Source organism: Carassius gibelio, chromosome A1 (assembly GCF_023724105.1).
Source record: "Carassius gibelio isolate Cgi1373 ecotype wild population from Czech Republic chromosome A1, carGib1.2-hapl.c, whole genome shotgun sequence".
In the NCBI taxonomy this organism is placed as follows: domain Eukaryota; kingdom Metazoa; phylum Chordata; class Actinopteri; order Cypriniformes; family Cyprinidae; genus Carassius; species Carassius gibelio.
In genome coordinates this window covers 33,438,789-33,457,520 of record NC_068371.1, presented here as the reverse complement: position 1 = coordinate 33,457,520, position 18,732 = coordinate 33,438,789, and the positions used below count along the sequence as shown (strand labels likewise).

Genomic DNA, 18,732 nt, shown 5'->3' with positions numbered 1-18,732 from the left:
CATTAACTCTCATGTCAAATTATTTTTTAATGACCACTTTCCAAACACATAGGGCTGTGTGATTAATAGAAATCGTAATAAAATCACAATTTGAGTGTGCGAACTTGGAACTCTCCAGTTGACTTGACATCTCATAGCAAACTCTGATCACTATTCCTTAGTTAGATCTGACAATTGATGCTTTTATGTGTGGCCTCTTAACCAATGATTCACTGTAGCGATGCAATTACTATCTAAAAGGAAAATAGCTATGTGAAGCCTCAGATAATAATAAAGGAAATAAAATAATACAAAAATTAATTCAGGATTAAATTATCATTGAAAACGACTTCTGTTTTGTCAAGTGATTTATTCCTTTAATTTCCTATTACATTTATTTGTTTATTGTTTATTTATTCATCATTTCTGCAGATTTGGTCCTCCATCTACACTGGGTATAGTGTCTATATATCATAGACATTTTGTATAAAAATTTTAAAAACTTTAAATTCAAATCAATTTATTCTAATTAGCAATATTCATTGTCAGTTCTTTTTCCTTTCAAAGTTTTTTCTGAATAGATCAGAAGTCTTGCAATGCATTTTTTTTTTTTTTGCTTTAAACACACTCCCTGATATTTTTATTATTTTTTGCAAGAATGGCATTCCTTTAGAGAGGTAAGATGCCTCTTGATTATATATGTTTTAAATTGCCTGAAAACTGCTTCCACTTCCTGCTTTGCCTATGGCTTTTTTACATAGTTTGGCCTGAGATACAAATAAAATATGTAAAATAAAAATATAAAAATATGTAAATTAGTTGCATTGTGATATTACTGTTTTACTTACATTTAAACCATTTATTCTAAATGATCGTACAAATTCAGCGTATACCTTTGTTTGCAGTGATCCCGATATGGTTAACTGCATCATTTGTTTCCATTGTAGCAGAAATGAGTCGAACCAGACAAATTAAAGAGTCTATCAGAGCTGTGAGCATTGAAACACGAGAGCCAAATTCCTCAGGAAGTCATAAATCAGTTCTAGTGCCACAAGAACCAAGCAAGATGACCAACCAACTTGTTCACACAACAGCTTTGAACATTAACACCACTAGAGCAATTATTTACAATTTCAATTCGAAGAAGAGATTGTCAAATTTGTTGTTCATAATTGAAATGCAATGCTGGACATCACATGAAAACCCATGAGAGTACTGCACAAGTCCCATTGACTCCCCTTCCCCCCCACCTAGCAGAACCAGACTGAAATTCCTAAGGGGGAAGGGCTTTAAACCTCTGTCTTCACAGAAAAGTCCTTTGCCAGAGAATGGCAAAGAAACTTCTTTTGTACATGTATATGGACCAGAATGAACTCAAAAGGACTTCTAAATGAATCAGTCCATCGCATCACTCCATATTCATTTATGTGTAACCCACACATTTGACTATCATGTTATAATCACTTATTGTGTATGTTTTTTTAAATAACTATGGTATAGCTGAAGGGTACATAGTCGTGTTTGATATGTGTGTGATTGAATTTTCTTGCTTGATATTGTCCTGACAATCATTTATTTGTAAAATATATCATAATCTGGTAATAGGAATCATGTCAGAAAATTAGACCCTGCAAATTCGGACCACATGCTTGGTAAGATAAACAAATGATTTATGATACCCCCGAGCCAAGACAATATCTGATTGGTCAAGACAACATTTGAGGTGTGGCCAACATGCCACTTTAAATACTTTGGACACCATGAAATCTTGCTTTTTAGTCTGCTTTCAGAGTCTGCTTTTAGTGTCTGCTAAGCGCGGTTGCAGCGTGCTTGAGCCTGCACGCCTGCTACTTAGCCACGATGAGAAGGAACACAACCTAGTCTCGTCAAACTTTATTTCTTTTCTTTTCCGTTTGGGAGTTTCGTGTTCTGAGTTAAGTTTTGTAACGTCGAGTCTCCGACGCCTGACCTCGTCTGCGCGTTTCAACTCCAACCAGCCACACAACTCTGCACCTTCAGCCAACGCCCAACAACCACGGGCTTCCCGAAGACGTCACTTCAGCCACTACTGAACTTCCAGCCAATCAACGACCTCGGGATACCCCTTTCACCGGGACTCTTTCACAGGAGACGCAAGTAACATTACCTCCAGACTGTGACCTTTGCTGGTGTATCTAATATAATTTTAACCTCACTGAGGAACTCAATGCGAGGGCTAATTACGTGATTGATGGTTGTTCATGTCTATGCAATTTAACGTATTGCTGTGAACTTGGGATTCCATATTTCCATTCTCTTAAACTCATCTTTCCCTAACTTTCGATCTTCCTGCAACTTATGTGAATGTGTGTGTGCGTGCGTTTATGTGTTAGATTAGTTTATATGTCTTAGATTTATCTAATAAAGCCTTATTCATATTGAAAAGAGAAGTATCTTGTGTTTTGTGCTGATGTAACCGGTGTTATATTAATTTATTAATTTCACACAAAATCCCTCCCTTTGTTAATTATTTTATATTTATATATATTTTTTTTCTCAATTATGGGAATTTTTCTTTCATCTGGGATGTTATTTGAGCTGTTTCTATCCTTGTATGTACATTTTTCAGTGTTATTTTGTAAATGTTAAAATATAGTACGTGGCCCCTTTAAGAGTTAGGTTCCGGTTGCTTTCCTTCAGTTGGCGGTAAGCGCAGCTGGGGAAAGGTGAGTTTTGCTGGAGCTCTCAGTAAAAAGTTTTAAAATAGTTTGTTTCTTGTGACTAATGTATTTTTTTTGTTAAAAAATACGGTTTAATCTTATGTAACACCAATAGAGGTTGGGTAACATTAAGTATGTATTTTCTTTTGGTGTTTATTAACCGTGTAAATTCCGTGGCTAAAATTATCTGTTTTGACTGGCAGATCAACGTTGAAATTGTGGAGAAAGGCCACGGATTGACTTTTGTTTTCATACATTTTCCTTTTTATTAATTCAGGTATGTTTTCTATCCATGTTTCTGTTAATATTGTTGTTTTGAATTCATGTAAAATGTTTTACATTGAGAAAAATGTTAAATATTGTTGATTTAATCATATGCAGTTCATTTAATAATTGTAATATGATGGCAGTTGGCGGTAAGCGCAGCTGGGGAAAGATCAACGTTGAAATTGTGGAGAAAGGCCACGGATTGACTTTTGTTTTCATACATTTTCCTTTTTATTAATTCAGAATAAAAAGTGGTCCAAAGAATCTTGTTGTCCGGCCTGGTTAAAATATCAACACAACGCAGAGAGAGAAGATACAGACCGGTCACAATGGTGCCGTGACTTTTCCTTGATGCAAGTCATCGTGGATCTTCTTTGATCAACGTCAGCTTGGTCGCCGGGGTTTGCTGCATTCTGGAGCGCCCGAATTATGACTGTACCTGTGTCAAAGAAAAAAGGTTGGACATTAGACCGTACATAATTCAGAAAAAGGTTGATAGTTCATATTCTCGTAAGAGAGGAAAAAAAGTAGTAGTAAGCTTTGAATTTGTGATACAATTTTTGTTTGATTGTGTATTATTTCTGAGCTATCTACACAGTTTTTTTTTCCTGTGGTCATCTTCTGTTCTAATTTACTTTTGTTGATTTGTAATATTCAAGATGTCACAAAATAGTGAGGAGACTAGTTACTCCTCTATTGATGGGTTTGAATTGGGTTTTGCCAGGGGACGTATCTTTGGTGAACTTGAACAGACACCACTAAGAAGGACAGTTAATATTGGTTCTCCTGATTTCTGTTCTACCCGTAATCCTGTTAGAGTACATACGACTGAATCAGAAAAGTGTGAAGGTGTTGCATCAGGCAGTACTAGTAGTACTGATTTGAGTAGTTTAATCACCCAGCTTGCACAACAAATAGGGCAGTCAATATCTGATCAGCTGAAAAAAGACAATGCAAAAAACGAGTGTACTGATAAAACACAGAGCCTAGGGACGAGCCAGGTTCTCATGGAGGCACCTCCTCTAAATTTGACTGGTATGAAGTTAGTGATGAAGCCTGATGTCAAGGTACCTCCCTGTTTCAGAGGGGATGGATCTGACAAATTATCAGTACACGAATGGGAAGAACTCATGGATGTTTATTTGAGGAAGAAAGGTGTTCCTTTAGCTGAACAAGCGGACGAGATCATGTCAAACTTAATGGGGAGAGCTAAAGATGTAATCAAGATAGCACTACGCAGCAATCCATCACTGAAGCCTAAAACAAACCCAAGGATTGTCATAGACATACTCAAACAGCACTTCAGTGAATTGACATATTCATCTATGCCACTTGCTGACTTTTATGGCACTTTACCTGTAGCAGGAGAGAATGCAATGGAGTATTGGATTCGGCTTAATAAAGCTGTTGATGTTGCTGACGAGGGTTTGAGAAGACAGGGCAGAAGTATTGAAGATCCTACCCGTGAGGTGACACAAATGTTTGTTAAACATTGCCCTGACCAATCTCTTTCTGCTATTTTGAAATTCAAGTCTGCTGACAGGTGGACGGCAGCTGAAATACAAGAACGTCTTGACGAATACCAAGCTGAGAAAAGAGCACAAATGAAGGCACAGTCTAACCGTCCTGCCTTTGTGAAAACTGTAGCTGCCAATGCCCTAATGCCGAATTTAGATGATAGAACATCTGGGAATGAGCTGATAGTGTCAGCAGATCAAGGTGGGTTACCAGTTACACCGTCAGTTCAGGCAAGTGACAGCTGCACTCAGTCCCTTATCAATTTACTTGATCGTGTGCTGAAACAAAACATGCAAAGCCCTTCTTCACCTGTAAATTCGTTTAGACATGGAAATGTGAGCAGGACATTTTGCAAAGTTTGCAGAGGCACAGACCATTCTACGGTTGCACACTGTAGAAGAGATGGTTTATGCTTGTTTTGTTTTGAACATGGACACAGAAAAAGGGAGTGCCCAAAGTGGAGTAGTCACAACAGTCTGGAGGTGAACTACTCACTACAAGGAGCTGGTCCTTTAAACCATTAGACCCACATTTGGAGAGGGGATGTGTGGGTGATGATCAAACCCTCATAAGTGATCTGGAACAGCAGTATGAGAATGCATGCCACACAGCATCTGATGGTACTTGTGTGATATACGCACAAAATATGCAGAAAGTAAAGGCTTTTGATGATCTTTTCTATACTTCTGTGATGGTAAATGACCAATTTCACATGAGAGGAATGCTTGACACTGGATCCATGTCATGTACCCTCAGTGAGACAGCTGAACAAAAGTTGTTGGCTGAAAATGTCGTTCTGGACAAAAAATCACTACCTCAGAATATCATTCTTGTCGGTGTTGGGGGTAGGACCGCACAGCCAAAATGTTTGTACGAAGTTAACATGAAAGTGTATGGTATCAACTGTCAAGTTCCAGTTCTCGTTGTTCCAGGTCAACATGATGATTTAATTCTTGGCACCAACTTGATCAAGCACATTGTGAATCAAATGAAGAACACAGATGAGTATTGGGAATTTATATCGCAAAGTGCTACACAGTTATCACCGGACGGTGAACACTTTCTAGATGTGATGTCAAATCTCACACGCTGGCGACATGATGAGATCCCTAGCAAAATCGGAACCGTAAAGCTCCATCATGCTGTCACTCTTGCTGCTAGACAAGAACATTTAGTGTGGGGAAGACTGCCTAGCAACACTCCATTGTCCCTTGGGAGCACCATTCTCATTGAACCAACTTCTTCCAAGACCATGCCAAGAAACATCATGGTAGCACGTGTGATAACATCTATGTGGGGTAATAGGTGGGTCCCCATGAAAATAACCAATTTGTCAGACCAACCCGTCACACTAAGAAAGAATCGGAAATTGGCAGATGTTTCACCTTGTCTGGCTGCAGAAGATTTTCCAGTCTTGCAGGGGATTGGACAGGTAAAGGAGGTTAGCCCAGAGATGCGAGCTACTACAAATTATGCTTTAAATTTGAGACTGCAAGATGTTGGGTTGAGTGAAATTGACATTGATCACTGCAAAGTCACTGATGCATCCAAGGAGAAACTTGTACAGTTATTGGTGAATTACAATGATGTGTTTTCCAAGCATCCCTTAGACTGTGGAGAGGCTAAGGAGTTTGAACACCGTATTCGGCTTACAGATGAGAGGCCTTTCCGGTTACCATATCGAAGGATCCCTCCTGCGCATTACCAGAAGTTGCGTCAGGCGTTAACGGAAATGGAGGAGCAAGGGATTATTAGAAAATCGGTAAGCGAATATGCATCACCCTTGGTGCTTGTGTGGAAAAAAGATGGAAGCCTCCGCATCTGTACAGACTTCAGGTGGCTTAATGCTAGAACACTCAAAGATGCTCATCCGCTCCCTCATCAGTCCGACTGCCTTGCTGCATTAGGTGGTAACAATTACTTCAGTACCCTGGACTTAACCTCCGGATTCTACAATTTACCCATGCATGAACAAGACAAAAAATACACTGCTTTCATCTCTCCTATGGGACTACATGAGTATAACCGCATGCCACAAGGCTTGTGCAACAGTCCCGCTTCGTTCATGCGGATGATGCTTAGCATTTTTGGGGATATGAATTTCAGTAGCTTGCTCTGCTATTTAGATGATCTACTTGTGTTTGCACCCACGGAGCAAGAGGCTTTGAGCAGGCTTGAAACGGTTTTTCAGCGTCTTAGGTTATATCACCTTAAACTAAGTCCCAAAAAGTGTCATTTTATGTGTGATTCAGTGAAGTTCTTGGGTCATGTTATTTCTGGCCATGGTGTTTCTGTGGACTTCACAAAGGTGGATGTTATATCCAAAATGTCCAAGTTGCAACTTATGGAGGACGATGGTTGCACTCCATCAGCACGTAGAATCAAGTCATTTTTAGGAATGATTTTCTACTATCAACACTTTATTCCTAATTGTTCTTCGATTGCCAAGCCTCTCTTTGCTTTAACTGCGGGTCAGAAGAGAAGAGGTAAAGAGAAAGTAAGGAAGTCTGTTGGCTCGTTTAGAAAGCTGAATCCAGGTGATTGGACGGAGGAGTGCGATATTGCTTTCAATACACTTAAGCAGAAGTTGTTGAACTGTGCTGTGCTTGCACATCCTGACTTCTCTAGGCCTTTGATCCTTTCAATTGACGCATCTCTGGATGGGTTAGGTGCTGTGCTATCCCAAGTTCCAGCTGGGGAAGAAATAGCTCGGCCAATTGCCTTTGCCAGTAAAACTCTGACTGCATCACAGAAGAAGTACCCTGCGCACAGGCTCGAGTTTTTGGCTTTGAAGTGGAGTGTGTGCGAAAAGTTCAGCCACTGGCTTAAGGGGCACAACTTCACAGTTTGGACTGACAACAATCCACTTACGCACATTATGACTAAGCCAAAACTCGATGCCTGTGAGCAAAGGAGGGTTTCAAAATTAGCCCCCTATTTTTTCGACATAAAACACATTGCAGGAGTTAAGAACATTGTGGCTGATACCTTAAGCAGAGATCCATTTGCAAGGTCAATTAGTCATAGGCTCATGAATGAGAGTTACAATCGCTTACTTACTGAAGCTGATGTTGTAGAAAAAGAAGGAATCCAGGATGTGTTTCGTCTGAAGGTTGAGTGCCACAGGATAAGTGATCAGATTGGATGTCAGTCAAGCTGTCACATGCAGTCGTGTGATCCAGCAGCAGTTAAGACTCTTTGCCAAGCCCAAGATGACTGGGAAACAGCGGCGGTGACGCGAGCAGTTCAGTTGGTGCAGTTAGTTCAACAGGTTGCTGCCACTGACCAGAGTGAACAACCTCTGCCTGTGTTCTCTCATGATGAGTTGGGGAGAAGTCAAGAGCTTGACCTTACCATTTCCAAGGTTCTCCCATTTGTACTTCGTAAAAGACGCCCTTCAAAACGAGAGAGAGAGAAGCTCGACTACAGAACGTTGGCTCTTGTCAAGCAATGGGATCGTCTATATATGTGTGATGGGATTCTGTACAGGGTAACTAAGGACCCAATAAGCAGACAGAGAAGACATCAGTATGTTCTGCCTCAGAACATGGTAGAAAAAGCCTTACATGGTCTTCACGATCTTGCTGGTCACCAAGGACAGGCTAGAACAATTCATTTGGCGAGACAGCGCTTCTTCTGGCCCAAGATGGAGCATGAGATCAGAGAATATGTGAAGTGTTGCAAGAGGTGTATTCTGGCCAAAACACCTGAGCCAGCTGCTCGAGCTCCACTGGAAAGCATTCAAACTTCTGCACCAATGGAGTTGGTTTGTCTTGACTTTTGGACTGCAGAAGATAGCAAACAACATTCAGTGGATGTGTTGGTCCTCACGGATCATTTCACTAAACTTGCACACGCCTTTCCTTGCATCAACCAGACGGCTAAGCAAGTTGCTCGGAAGTTATGGGACCATGTGTTCTGTGTATATGGTTTCCCTGAGCGGATCCACACGGATCAAGGCACAAACTTTGAGAGTGAGCTCATTGCTGAATTGCTAACACTTTCTGGGGTCTCCAAATCTCGCACGACTGCCTATCATCCTATGGGAAATGGTATCACGGAGCGGTTCAACCGAACTTTAGGAAATATGCTTCGCTCCTTGCCCTTGAGATCTAAGGATAAGTGGCCACAACAGATTCAGACTCTGACCTTCGCGTACAACTCGACAATACATGAGACGACGGGTTACGCACCTTTCCAACTCATGTTTGGACGTGTCCCACGCTTACCTGTGGACGTAATGTTCAAGCAAGTATCAAAGGATCCTGTGATTGTTGACTACAGCAGCTATGTTGCAACTTTAATGTCTCATCTTCACAAAGCAGCTGAAATTGCCCAAAAACATGCTGTACAGGAGCAGAGGAAACAGACGAAGATTTATAACCGCAAGATGAAGGGAGTACATTTGAACAATGGGGATAGAGTGCTCATTGCCAATAAAGGAGAAAGAGGGAAAAGAAAGTTGGCAGATAGATGGGAATCTACTGTGTACACCATTGTGGATAATGACCCTCGGACACACATATACAAAGTGAAGGATGACAAAGGACACACCAAAGTGGTACATCGGAATATGCTCTTAGACATCAGTTTCTTACCAGTGACATGTCCTGAGGATGAAACATGTGGATCTACAGTTGCTGATTGCTCAAACGATTCTGATTGTGAGAGCGGATCAACAAATTCCACTGATTCCTTGGAGGACGAAGATCCTGAAAACAGAACACATTCATTAGTATTAAATGAGGATGTCTCAAGGAGTTCACAATCTCTTGATGTACAAATGGAAACGGAAGAGGATGAGAGTGATGGCACTCACTGTGTTAATTCCGTTCCAGACAGTCAACACCAGATGCTCTCTGATAAAACACTGAGAGCAGGAACTTCTGATTGTGACAATGTATCGACAACAGTTGACTTTACCAATTCAGGTATTACTGACTCCGATTTGCCGGTCTGTGATGATGTGTCAATGTCAGGTCCTGAACAAGCCCAAGGCACAATTACTACACGGGCTGGTAGAGTTGTAAAAAAAGTCAACCGTCTGATTGAGACCATGGCCCAAAAACCATTTAAAATGGCAAACCTGTCAGACAGGTTCCAGAAAAAGTATCAGTCACTTTTAAGCCTATTCTAATTTTTGTGATTGAGAAGGAAGTTTACTTTCTTTCTTTTTTTTTTTTTGGGTAGATTTCTATTAAGTGTAATATATGAATAATGTGAATGAGGATTTTTTTGCAAAGATTACGTGTGGTATGGTGTACTTGGCAACATACTTAACTAAGAGGTTTTGGGGACTGATCACCCTCAAATTTCTCTGTATCTGTCAAGACAGATGGCTGTCATTGCTGTAACGGAGTTTTTGCATTGTGACTCTTTAGGAAATCCTCTTTGTGCACATGCAGAATTTTGGTGAAATTAGGGGAGGTAAATGTAACCGGTGTTATATTAATTTATTAATTTCACACAAAATCCCTCCCTTTGTTAATTATTTTATATTTATATATATTTTTTTTCTCAATTATGGGAATTTTTCTTTCATCTGGGATGTTATTTGAGCTGTTTCTATCCTTGTATGTACATTTTTCAGTGTTATTTTGTAAATGTTAAAATATAGTACGTGGCCCCTTTAAGAGTTAGGTTCCGGTTGCTTTCCTTCAGTTGGCGGTAAGCGCAGCTGGGGAAAGGTGAGTTTTGCTGGAGCTCTCAGTAAAAAGTTTTAAAATAGTTTGTTTCTTGTGACTAATGTATTTTTTTTGTTAAAAAATACGGTTTAATCTTATGTAACACCAATAGAGGTTGGGTAACATTAAGTATGTATTTTCTTTTGGTGTTTATTAACCGTGTAAATTCCGTGGCTAAAATTATCTGTTTTGACTGGCAGATCAACGTTGAAATTGTGGAGAAAGGCCACGGATTGACTTTTGTTTTCATACATTTTCCTTTTTATTAATTCAGGTATGTTTTCTATCCATGTTTCTGTTAATATTGTTGTTTTGAATTCATGTAAAATGTTTTACATTGAGAAAAATGTTAAATATTGTTGATTTAATCATATGCAGTTCATTTAATAATTGTAATATGATGGCAGTTGGCGGTAAGCGCAGCTGGGGAAAGATCAACGTTGAAATTGTGGAGAAAGGCCACGGATTGACTTTTGTTTTCATACATTTTCCTTTTTATTAATTCAGAATAAAAAGTGGTCCAAAGAATCTTGTTGTCCGGCCTGGTTAAAATATCAACACAACGCAGAGAGAGAAGATACAGACCGGTCACACTGACAAGTTAATGTCTTAAACTGCCGATCTTGTTACTGTGCTAATTGATAGTGTTTCACTATAGTTTGGATATTAGTATCCAGCGCAGATTTTATGTTAAACGGCTCGTTCACTGAACCGCAGGGCGTCTAAGTGACCAGCCGTGAAACAGTGATTCTGTTCAAATTCCCTTTAAAATCTTAAATGATTCCCTTTGAGCTAAATTGACCTGTTTCCCTTACACCATGAATTTATCTGTTAATAAGAATTTGGAGAATTCGTCACTAAATGAACAAAACGTGGAATATGAACATTGAAAGTTACATGATGCTTAACAAAACATTTTTTTTAATGTTCTCAAACTGCAATTAATTAACGTTCTCCGAACTGTACTTAACCTGTACTTAACCAATTTAGTGAGCTTTGATGAAAACTAACGTACATTCTAAAACAAAACATAAAAGACTGCTAATGATATTATTCTTGCTAAACATCCATAATGTTACTAGATTATAAGTTAACTTTTCCGTCACTTGAGATTACTGAAATACTATCTTAGATGTATTCATAGACTTATCAACTGATGGCTGTGTTTCCAGAGAAAGCCGCCAATTGAACGGACTCAATACTAACCGCGGTGTGATCGTTCATAAACGACTACAAAATCACAATCCAGTCAGTGACAAATGGACGAAGTCCATTATCTCCTCTTTAATTATAAAGTAATTTTTCAAGTGATTATATTAATTTATTAATATATAGTAAATGGCTTATATATTTGTTCCTTACTTTGTTCCTTACCCAGATACCAAAATTATACAATTGTTTGTGTTCTTTATGAGTATTGGAGAGCTAATACTCATAAAGAACAAAAACATTTGTATAATTTTGGCATCTTGGTAAGGAACAAAGTCACTAAGTTGCTTAATTCTTACATTAAAGCATTAGGGTTGCTCAATGGGAAGAATCACACAATATTTATCAAAACAAAATTTCTTCACAATATTGTCGATGTACATAAAATAAATACAAAAAAAATAAATTCAAGCGCTAACATAACTATTTTATAGGAGGGTTAGTCGATCTCCATTTCCTCTCAGCCAAACAAACAATAAAACTTGAGTAAAAAGTGTTAAAGTTTGTCATATTTATTGTACTTAAGTTCAAAAAGTATTTTTTTTTTTATCTTCAACGTACTTAAGTATTGAAAGTACAAGTATAAGTAAATGCACAATGAAAAAGAAGCAAATACATGTACTTCTCCATAAATTAGAATGTAAATTAGAATGATTCACAGCCCTAAGTCATCCCATGCCATGATTCAGCTGACAAACAAACTGACATATTATTGAATATTAATACTTATTGGTATTAATAATTATTATTATTATTAGAAGTAGTAGTAGTATTACTACAACTACTACCATTGCTTGAAGTGGAAAAAATAAAGTGTTGGTACTTCCCTAAGGAGCAGGGCTTTGTTGGGGAAAAGGGTTGGGGGGAATTGGTTGCCCCCTCAATTGCAAAAGCGTAGTTTTGGTTTGAATATTGGTGGGTTGAAGTGTGAACCATTAACAGCATCACAGGGCATATGCTAAATGGTCCAAAGATGGAAACTGGTTAATAACATAACTGCAGTAAAGTAGCCAATAGTTAATCACTTATTACAAGGTGCATGGGAAGTCAAATTAAATGTTTATTCAATAATTGTATATGCACATATATGTAATATGTACTACATATATATACGACATATATGATATGGAGAGTGATGAACTGTCGACTATAGAACTACATTCACAAGTCCAGTGTCCCTGTACACCATGATTGTTTATACACATTTACAATTTAGAGAGCGATGAACTGTCGGCTATAAAACTACATTCACAAGTCCTGCGTCCCTGTACACCATGATTGTTTATACACATTTACGATATAGAGAGCGATGAACTGTTGGCTATAGAACTACATTCACAAGTACAGCGTCCCTGTACACCATGATTGTTTATACACTTTTCGATATAGAGATCGATGAACTGTAAACTATAGAACTACATTCACAAAGCCAGTGTCACTGTACACCTTGATTGTTTATACACTTTTACGATATAGAGAGCGATGAAAAGTCGGCTTTAGAACTACATTCACAAGTCCTGCGTCCCTGTACACCATGATTGTTTATACACTTTTACGATTTAGAGAGCGATGAACTGTCGCCTTTAGATCTACATTCACAAGTCCTGCGTCCCTGTACACCATGATAGTTTATACACATTTACGATATAGAGAGCGATGAACTGTCGGCTATAGAACTACATTCACAAGTCCTGCGTCCCTGTACACCATGATTGTTTATTCACTTTTACGATATAGAGAGCGATGAACTGTCGCCTTTAGATCTACATTCACAAGTCCTGCGTCCCTGTACACCATGATTGTTTATACAAATTTACGATATAGAGAGCGATGATCTGTCGGCTATAGAACTACATTCACAAGTCCTGCGTCCCTGTACACCATGATTTTTTTAACACATGATTGTTAATACACATTTACGATATAGAGAGCGATGAACTGTCGACCCTAGAACTACATTCACAAGTACAGCGTCCCTGTACACCATGATTGTTAATACACATTTACGAAATAGAGAGCGATGAACTGTCGGCTTTAGAACTACATTCACAAGTCCAGCGTCCCTGTACACCATGATTTTTTATACACGTTTACGATATAGAGAGCGATGAACTGTCGGCTATAGAACTACATTCACAAGTCCAGCGTCCCTGTACACCATGATTGTTTATACACATTTACGATATAGAGAGCGATGATCTGTCTGCTATAGAACTACATTCACAAGTCTTGCGTCCCTGTACACCATGATTTTTTATACACGTTTACGATATAGAGAGCGATGAACTGTTGGCTATAGAACTACATTCACAAGTCCTGCGTCCCTGTACACCATGATTGTTTATACACATTTACGATATAGAGAGCGATGAACTGTTGGCTATAGAACTACATTCACAAGTCCTGCGTCCCTGTACACCATGATTGTTTATACACATTTATGATATAGAGTTGAGTGTCATCAGCATAGCAGTGGTAGGAAAAGCCATGTTTCTGAATGACAGAACCTAATGATGCCATGTAGACAGAGAAGTGGTCCAAGAACTGAGCCCCGAGTCCTTTACATTTTATTGGTTCAATATTGTATTAATAAGCTGTCAATTTCAGTTTGATATTTGTGGTTGATGTTTCCACATGGCTTGCAACACGTCAAAAGTAAATTGGTATCCATTAAAATATGGTATAGAAATTGGTAACACTTTATAATAACTGCACACTATTAAGCATTAATTAAGCATTAGTAAACAGATAATTCATAATTTATAAAGCATTAATAGACAGTAATAAGCAGTTTATAAATACAGATATAAATGCTTTATTCTTGATTTAAAAGCATATCTATAATGTGTTTAATAATTGTATTTTCATACTTTATTCATGATCAATTTATCATTTCTCAATGAAGTATGGCATTATTTACAAACCAGTTATTTAGGAGTTGCCAGTGATTCATAAGATCACAAGAAATGTAGTAAATTCAGGTAGTTATAAAGCATTTAGTAGTGGTCAGTTAACTATTTATGTGAGCTCATCTAAAGTGAGTCTAGTTATGCCTTTTAAAGCATTTATTAAGGATATTTAAAGGCTCAGTTATCTTCTAAACAAAAAACGGAAACAAACACCACACAGTGATACAGAACATAGAAATATTAACAGCCTTTAAATCTCATTTGTAAAAGCTTTACAAGGCAAAAATAATCCTCACTTTAGATGAGCTCACAAAAATAGTTAACTAACAACTACATATGTTTTATAACTACATGAATTAACCCTGAATTACAGTAGAAATACATGTTAATAAACCATTTATTAACACTATAAGTAACCATTACTATATGTCTGAATAAAAAGATGTATGAATGCACATTTAAATAGTTGATTAATCATTTATTTACAATTTATAAGTGATCTTATGAACCATTGACAACTCCTTAATAACTGGTGTGTAAATAATGTTATACTTAATTTAGAAATGATACATTGATCATTAATAAAGTATGAAAAAACAATTATTAAATACATTATAAATATGCTTTTAAATCAGGTATAAAGCATTTATATCTGTATTTACTGTATAAACTGCTTATAAGTGTCTATAAATGTCTATTAATGCTTTATAAGTGATGAATTAACTGTTTCCTAATGCTTAACTAAGGATTAAAAGCATGCAGTTATTATAAAGTGTTACCTATAAATTATTATAAAATAATACAACAAGTATACATAATTATGTAAATATTATTCAGAAACTGTATTTGAAATGAATAATTAGTAAAAATGATTAAAACCCATTATTAAAAAAGGTCACATATTTGAGTTGAAGCATGACCAGCTAACGTAAAACTAATTTTAAAATCTGTGGTCCCCCTGGCATTCAAAAAATAGTCCTACCTTGAGTAAGCATATTAAGAGGCCAAATCTGAGTTGATTTTTACAGCCCAGAAGCACCTTTTTGCTTAAGTATATGTGGATCTCAAAACAGGGCACATTGCTTGACAGTCTGTGCTTCCATCCGCCCTGTTTTACTTTAGATATGCTTTCATTTATGCCATTTGGAATGCAGTACTATTAAAGGCACAAGACTCATGTACTGACAGACTTTCACATGCGCTTTGTGTTTGTTATCCTGAACCTCAGTTTCTGCTGCGGTTAAATGCACTTGCATTTTCAAATACTTTTATATGAAATTGATGTACACACAGTCAATTATGTTTTCAGAGCAGGACAAAACATCTGATATCAAAATAGATCTGTGCGTTAATACAACCTGTTAAAGCGGCCACTTTCTATGAACTTATCAGTAATAATCAAACGGCAATAATGCTGAGGAAAAAAAGAAAAATCCTTAACTATTGTCTGTACCCTTTTGACTTTGGACACTTAAAGAACACTTATTTTAAATAAGTTATTGTTTAAAGATATAAATAATATTAATAAAGTTGATTTTGAACCATATAAATTTGATAAAAAATGTAAATGAAAATGTAGCCATGTAATATTGAAAACTGAGAATGTGACGCTTCGTGATATTGAGTTTGATAATGATAAATTGTAATTAAAGTAAATTGTGAAACCAGTGAAGATTCACACCCGTTTTTAAGATGCCAGTACTGACATACAGAGATTTCAACTATAAACAAAAAGCATATAACTGCAGTTTTTTTAAGATGTAAAGTTGTATATATGTATTTGCACAGCAGAAGAATTAATTGGAAAAAAAATGTAGATGAAGAATCATTTTGGAATTGGATTGTGACTCCCATAATCGGAATAGGATCTGATCATGAAGTGCCTGAAGATTCCCACCCCTAATAGATGTACAGATTGTATGACAACATTGTGATGCATTGATGCATCAGTAATCATAATTTAAACGAATTGTGGGCCTCTGAATCTCAATCAAATGGTATTAATGAGATACCCATAGATTCCCACCCCTAATCTCACACTGTCCAATAGAAAAATTAGATGATCTTACTTTACAAATTGTAATAGCTTGAAATGTTATTACAATGTCTATATCTACACACACTTTATTCAAATCATTATCTGGTTTAAGAGGACTCTTTACACATACACAACATGGTATATAAGGTCATAGTTGTAATATATACACATCCACATTATGGTTTATGAGGTCAATTCTAAAATTCTTTGAAATTCATACAGGCCTTTTTTTATGCATAAAATAATCATATATTGCCTTTGTTTTATGAGGACACTGATATGTCCTCATAAACCCAAGTGTCCTCATAATGCTGGTGAGTAACCTGACATTTTGTCCTTATAAACCACATATGCCAGTTCTCTCACACACACACACACACACACACACACACGGAGCAGTGTTCATCATTTATGCTGCGGCGCCCAGGGAGCAGTTTGTAGGTTCGATGCCTTGCTCAAGGGCACCTAAGTCGTGGTATTGAAGGTGGAGAGAGAACTGTACATGCACTCCCCCCACCCACAATTCCTGCCGGCCCCGAGACTCAAACCCACAACCTTTCGATTGTGAGTCAGACTCTCTAACCATTAGGCCACAACTTCCCCACAGTAAGCGCTCTTGGTCTTCAGTTTGTTGGAAAACTATGATTCTTCCCAGGCTTCCTTATGGGAATAACTATTGGCTCTTTCCATGTCTTTTGTAAAACCTCTTGGATCCAGATCTTGTTGAATAAAACCCAAAGTCTCTCCACTGAGATGTTTTATCTGACCATAGCTCACTCCGTCTTGTCCAGCTGCTCATTCTTTAACTCTTTTTAATGCTCTCTTAAATTCACTCATTTCAAATGTCCAGAACCTCCCTTCTGTCTTTTACTGCCAGCTTTATTCTGAACATCTCTTCTCTTCATCTCTTTCTCTCTTCACACAAGTTTCTAGAAGAGTTGACTTTTATAAGCTCCTCTGGAAACATTATTGTCTTCTCTTCATCTCTTTCTGCTAACTCTTCTCCTCTTCTGAGAACAGATCAATCAAATCTCTTACTTATTCCTCTCTTGTTTTAAAATCATGTTTCATATGTCTTTTACAGGAAGACTTCTACCTTTTTCATTACAGAATGATCTCCAAAAATATATTTTAGTCTTTCTGACCTCCACAGCTTGAGTCTCTTTACGTTGGATTACATTTTATTTTATTTTATTTCTTATAGCTTCATTGCGATCTTCATCCCAACACGGAAATATTTTCTTCTTCCTGATTGTCTTTACATCATTTTAATCTGTCACAACAACTCCCTCAAATCTCCGTTAAAGTGTGAAGAGTTTAACACGAGAGCGACATTCTACAATAATACATGATATTAGAAGCTGACAACTCAACTTACCGTCAACTCTGAGACCTGAACAGAAGGAGTTTAACTCTTCAGAATACGCCTTTACTCTCCAGTTTACTTTCGGTTTCGACACTCGTCTTCTTCTTTTAAAGGCGGTTACAAACTCATTTAAAGGTGTATTTGCGCCTCCTGCTGGACTGGAGTGTGGAGCGTGACGGATATTAATAAACAAACCTTAAACAAACAACTAACAACACGATACAATTATTCTGTACACTTCATTACGTGATCTTAAATCCTATTTATTAAACCTATTGTTTTCAAATAACTTATAATTGTATAATATGCTTTACTGTGCTGAGCATTCTTTAGTATTGTCTTAACTGTTATATTTTCTATATTCAGAATACTTAATTCTTCTGTTAATCTCATTCTTTCTCTTTCATGTTCTTCTCAGTTTAATAGTATATGTTCACAGTCTCTGGTAGACCACATTTATTGTAATTACCTGATTCATGGTTATCAATAATAAATAGTGATTGATTAAGAGCTGTGTGATCAATACAGAGTCTAGATATTATTGTGTCCTCCTTCCAAAGTTTCTCCTTCATCTAAACATGTGCCGGTACCCATAACATTATATACTTCATCTATATTGGTGAATTTGAAACATGCTCTGTATCATATAATATGTCTTGTCTAGATGTAGACTTGGCACTTAATATACGTATTAAGACAGAATATGAGTCTGAGCAAATAAGTGTCAATAATTCTTAATGCCTGTATTTCCTGGAGCCAGTTAAGAGCCGTCAGAACGGATCTCATTTCTGCTGAGTAAACTGATCAATCATTACTAGTCCTTTTACCAATTCTGATCTTAAAATGAGGAATGCAGAGAAGCTGCTGTATTTCCTGAAACATCTTGTTACAAAGTGTTCATAGAGTAACACTGACTCAAGAGTTAAACATTTCATTATTACCTATCATTCATTATTCACACACTTTATATACACACAATACGCTCTGTTCTAATCATACATTATAAAACTATTCAAAACTCATTCTAGAGATCTGAAGAGACTCATGAAATCAGACGAAAGAG

The 18,732-nt window shown here is 37.2% G+C and overlaps 2 protein-coding genes across 6 annotated transcripts in view; both read right to left on the bottom strand.

Annotated features, from left to right (window-relative positions):
• LOC128020811 (NACHT, LRR and PYD domains-containing protein 3) overlaps window positions 1-18,732 on the bottom strand; it is a 638,518-nt gene that overhangs the window by 393,534 nt on the left and 226,252 nt on the right. The window contains exon 1 of one of the 3 annotated variants that reach the window (XM_052607662.1): window positions 17,682-17,772. The exons of the other annotated variants lie outside the window; for them this stretch is intronic. The gene's annotated coding sequence lies outside the window, so the exon portion shown is untranslated. Of the gene's footprint in view, window positions 1-17,681; window positions 17,773-18,732 lie in introns of those variants that run through there. 3 annotated transcript variants of the gene reach the window in all.
• The window catches only part of LOC128020587 (NACHT, LRR and PYD domains-containing protein 12), a 137,751-nt gene that overhangs the window by 20,867 nt on the left and 98,152 nt on the right, over window positions 1-18,732 (bottom strand). The gene's annotated exons all lie outside the window — the stretch shown is intronic.